Source organism: Panthera leo, chromosome D4 (assembly GCF_018350215.1).
Source record: "Panthera leo isolate Ple1 chromosome D4, P.leo_Ple1_pat1.1, whole genome shotgun sequence".
NCBI lineage: Eukaryota > Metazoa > Chordata > Mammalia > Carnivora > Felidae > Panthera > Panthera leo.
The window spans coordinates 37278446-37283984 of NC_056691.1; the positions used below are offsets into that span (position 1 = coordinate 37278446).

The 5539-nt window shown below is 37.3% G+C and overlaps 1 pseudogene; it reads right to left on the reverse strand.

Moving 5' to 3' along the window:
- Nucleotides 1–2961: 2961 nt before the first annotated feature.
- Nucleotides 2962–3690, reverse strand: LOC122204547 (annotated as a pseudogene).
- Nucleotides 3691–5539: the final 1849 nt, after the last annotated feature.

Consider the following 5539-nt stretch of genomic DNA (forward strand, 5'->3'; position numbering starts at 1 on the left):
TCTTCTTTCTGATTCTCTTCCTTTGTGCTATGACGACTTTCTTTAGTGGTATGCTTAGATTCCTCTCTCTTTGTGTATCTACTTTAGGATTTTGCTTTGTGATTACCATGAGCATACCATAACAAGGTATAAGAGTCTGTTTTAAGTTGATAAAATCTTAAGTTTGATTGTATTCTAAAGATCTACATATTTACTTCTCTGCCCCATGTTTTAAATTTTGATATTACATGTTACATCTTTTTATCTTATAAATGTCTTACCTAATTGTGGTAATAGTTGTTTTTACTATTTTTGTCTTTTAACCTTCATAATAATTTTATAAGTGTAATACATGACTTTTATTATATATTTACCTTTCTAGTGAGATTCATTCTTCCATATGTTTGTTGTTGTTGTTGTCACTAATTAGCACCCTTTATTTTCAGCTTAAAGAAATCACTTTAATCCTTACAAGACTGGCTTATTGATGATGAGCTCCTTTACCTTTTGCTTGTCTGGAAAAGTTTACCTCTCCTTTAATTCTGAATAACTTTGCAGGGTAGAGTATTTTTAGTAGAAAGTCTTTTTTTTTTTTTTTTTTTTTTTTTTTTTTGCTTTTCAGCACTTTGTATATAGTATGCCAATTCATTCTGCAAAATTTCTGCTGAAAAATCTTCTGATTGTTGTATAAAGTTTCTTTGGATGTAACAAGTTGTTTTTCTCTTGCTGCTTTTTATTTTTTATTTTAGAGAGAGAGATCATGTGTGAAAGAGGGGCAGAAGGAGAGAAATAAAGAGAGAATTGGGGGAGGGAAAGAAGGAGAGAGGGAGGGAAAATCTTAAGCAGGCTCCAAACACAGTGTGGAGCCCAACATGAGTCTCAGTCTCATGAGTGTGAGATCATGACCTGAGAAATAATCTGGAGTCTGGTGCTCAACCTACTAAGCCACCCAGGCACCTCCCTCTCTTGCTGTTTTTTAATTAAAGTATAGTTGGCACACAATGTTATATTAGTTTCAGGTATACAACATAGTGATTTGACAATCTTATTTGCTATGGTATGCTTATGGTAACTATGACCTGTAACTATACAATTATTATAATACCATTGACTATATTCCTTATGGTGTTTTTAATGTTCTCTTATCTTTAAATTTTGATATTTTAATAATCTGTCTTGGTGTGGGTCTCTATGGTTTATCAAATTTGTGCTTTCTGGGATTCCTGGATCTAGATGCCTGTTTCCTTACCATGGTTAGGAAAATTTTCAACCTTTATGTCTTCAAATAAGTTTTCTATCTCTTTCTCTCTCTCTTCGGGGGACATCTATAATGGGAATGTTAGTCTGCTTGATGTTGTCTCATAAGTGCCTTAAGCTATCTTTATTTTTTATCATTTGTTTTTTTATTTACTCCTCTGATTGGGTGAATTTACGGTTTTGTCTTTGGGTTTACTGATTCTTTTTTCTGCTTGATTGAGTCTGTTGTTGAATCTTTCTAGTGCATTTTTAGTTCAATTCTTGCATTCTTCAACCTTGTGATTTCAGTTAGGTAATTTTTTTCCCTGTTTTCTTCATCTTTGTTGAAGTTCTCACAACTTTATTAAATTCATCTATTAACAGTTTTGGGTGGATTTTTCAGGCTTTCTATATAGTATGTTATCTGTAAATAGTCATAGTTTTAGTTCCTCCTTTCTGATTTGGATGTCTTTTCTTTCTTTTACTTTCCTCATTGCTGTGGAAAGGACTTCCGGTACTATGTTGAATAAATGTGGCAAGATCGGACATCCTTGTCTTGTTGCTACTGTTAGAGGAAAAGCTTTCAGATTTGCACCACTGAGTATGATGTTAGCTGTAGAATTTTCATATATGACAGTTATTATGTTGATGTGCAACCCTTTATATACTCTCTGTTGATATTTTTACCATAAATGGATGTTAGGTTTTCTCAAATGCTTTCTATACATCTATTAAAATGATCATATGATTTTTGTCTTTCATTTTATTAATGTTATATATCATGTTCACATTGTTTAGCCATTATTGCATCCCTGGAACAAATCCCACTTGATTGTGGTGTGTGAGTGTTTTGATATATCGTTGGCTTCAGTTTATTAATATTTGGTTGAGGAATTTCTTTTTAGTTTCAACTTATAGGTTTACATAGTGGTATGCTCTGTCTCCCCTTTTTTTGTATGTCATATTTTGTATTTATTTATTTTTTAATGTTTATTTATTTTTGACAGAGAGAGAGAGACAGAGCATGAGCAGGGGAGGGGCAGAGAGAGAGACACACACACACAGAATCCAAAGCAGGCTCCAGGCTCCGAGCTGTCAGCACAGAGCCTGATGCGGGGCTCGAACTCACAGACCGCGAGATCACTACCTGAGCCAAAGTCAGATGCTCAACCGACTGAGCCACCCAGGCACCCCTGTATGTCATAATCTTAATCTAATTTTTTACTTTGTGGTTACTGTGATTCTTACATAAAACTTCTCATAGATAAAACTGTCCATTTTAAGCCAATATCACTTACCTTCTGTAATGTCTACAACGTCTGCACCCTTTTGCTCATCCTCTTTATATTTTTGATGTCACAATTTACATTAACAAATTATAATTGTTATATTTTTTCAATACTCTTTTCTTTTCACCTTTATATTATAGTCAAGTGATTAACACATCATTCTAACATAGTATTACAGTTTTCTGATACTCTAGAAGAAAATATAGGTAGTAATCCCTTTGACGTAAGACTTACCAACATTTTTCTAGACATGTGTCCTCAGGCAAGAGAAGAAAAGGCAAAAGTAAATTAGTGGGACTACACCAAAAAAAAAAAAAGTTTTTGTGCAACAAAGGTAACCATCAACAAAAGAAAATGGCTGCCCACTGAGTGGGAAAAGATATATGCAAATGATATATCCAATAAGCGTTTAATGTCCAAAATATATAAAGAACTCAAAACAACACCAACAGTTTGTCTAGGCAATGGCAACATAGGTCTGGTAAAGCTCTTCCTTGTCACACTTATAGAAATGCAGAAAGACTATGTGGATGGGCAGCCCCACAAGCCACCTGGGTTGCAGGTCAGATGTAGAACCTCCAACTGAAGCTGTGCAAAATAGTTCCAAGCCAGGAAGCGGCAGATGGTCAGTGACAGAATGTACCATGTCCAGCCCTTGGTATATATGTTCAGGATCTCATTGATGAATTCCACACCGATGAATAGAGAGTATAGTCATGGGAGTGAAGGAAGAGATTGGGGAGCTCTTGTCTCAGTCTCTCATACATGATAGCCAGGTGGTCCTTTATATTCAGATATCCTGATGGTGTGGTAGGGGAAGGTCAAGAGGTCCAAGGGGCTTGGAAAAGTATCAAAGCCCCAGGAAAGGGGCAGGGAGTTCCCTCAAATAGGCTCCTAAGCCCATCCGGGTAGTCGCTATGCATCTCACGTCTGGGTCTCTCTTCCCCCTTCCCTGGAGGGAGAACCACCCATGGTGAGCTGAGGGCCTGGATCTGAAGGAGAGGGAGTGGGGGATCTCCAAGGAAGCAACCAGATAGGAGGGTGTGGGGGGGACCAGGGAAGAGAAGATGGAGAAGTGGTTGTTGTGGACTGGGGCCAAGGGGGGCAGGAATGGTAGAGCCCACAGCTCATCCCAACAAGTGCCCTCCTTAATGGCCATCACCTGTTCAGCCCATCTCCCTACCTACCTTCCCTCCAGTCTCTAATGGTTTGCCTCCCTTTTTTTAGATCTTATTTTTCCTTCCCTTCCCCTATGTTCATATGTTGTATTTCTTAAATTCTACATGTGAATGAAATCATATTTGTCTTTCTCTGACTGACTTATTTCACCTAGGATAATACACTCTAGTTCCTTCCATGTTGTTGCAAATGGTAAGATTTCATTCTTTTGGATCACTGATTAGTATTCCATTGTATAATATAAACAGATACCACATCTTCTTGTCAATGCCCTCTTGTATTCTTATCTGCCTCCTTCATTGTCCTCTTCCTGACCCAAGTTATGTAGGTCTGCTGGAGAGAAACTGGGGTCTGCTGCCATGGCCCATACAACTGGTACAGCCAGACAGACACTTATCACTTTTGCTTTCCAACTATGACATGGGAGAGTTGCTGCTACTGCCAGCAAAATAAAACCCCTTGCAATGTTGCCCTAGTAAGTGGGCCACCTTGGCAAGTTTTCTCTCTCCTCTGTGTCTACACACATCTCTATCTCATGCAGATGGTGTTCCAGATTCTTCCCTCAGGCAGATTAGAGCTCCTCAAAGTCTCACCCATGGGTATTCATGCAGTTTTTCACTCTTCAGTTTCTATTTTTCCTGATCGTGGCAGATGAGGGTGGGGCAGGCTCACTGACTTCTTAATACTCATAGCCCCCACTGAGGTCCTATCGGCACACTTTCAGATACACAAGTTGGTACAAACCTCCTGGATGTCTTATGCAATGTGTATAGACACTTTTTTTTCAGTTATAGATGGCCATTTAGTTGTTAAAGCAGAGAGAGAAGAGGAATGGTGCATCACCTTGATGCTGATGTCACTCACCAATAAAGCAATAGCATCTTAATTTTAATAGCTTATAAACACTCTACTTTTGTAGTCTCCCTTTCCACTTTCTAGTAAATATTGCTTATTTGAATATTGTGTATCCACTAGCAAATGTTTGTCCTTTAACTTGTATACTAAGATCAAAAGTAATTTATTCACTACCATTACAATGTTTCATTATTTTGTATTTTTCTATGTGTTTACCTTAGTAGAGTGACATGCTTTCAGATTCTTTTTGCATTGGTATTTAGTTTGTTTTCTTTTCAATTGAAGATATTTCTTAAGCATTTATTGTAAGACAGGTATATTGATGTTGAAATCCCTGTTTTTAGTTGTCTGAAAAAGACTATTTCATCCTCATTTTTAAAAGATAATTTGGGTAGATATAATATTCTTGGTTTGCAGTGTTTTTTCCCCAATTATTATTTGAAATATATAATCTCAATCTTTCCTGGCCTGCATAAGTTTCCAATTGGCTGAGAAATCCAAACATAGTCTTATGGAGGTGGTAGGGAAGAGGGCCTTGTATGTGATGAGTCATTTTTCTCTTGATGCTTTCAGAAAAGTTTTTGGTCCATGATTTTTGACAGTTTTATTATAATGTGTCCAGGTGTTTCCTCTTTTGGACTGATCCTATTTGGAGTTTTATGAACTTCCTGAATCTGGAATTCATTTCCCTTTCAAGATTTGTAAGTTTAATTTAATAATTTAATTTAATTTAGTTTACATTTAATTATATAGAGAGACAGACAGACAGAGAGCAAGCACAGAGGGAGAGGTGCAGAGAGAGAGAAAAAGAAAACTTTAAGCAGGCTCCACGCTTGGTGCAGAGCCCAATGCAGGCTGGATCCATGACCCTGGGATCATGACCTGAGCTAAAATCAAGAGTTGGATGCTCAACTGACTGAACCACCCAGACACCCCAAGATTAGTAAATTTTTAGCCATGATTTAATTAAGCAAGATTTCTGCCCTTTTCTCTCTCTCTCT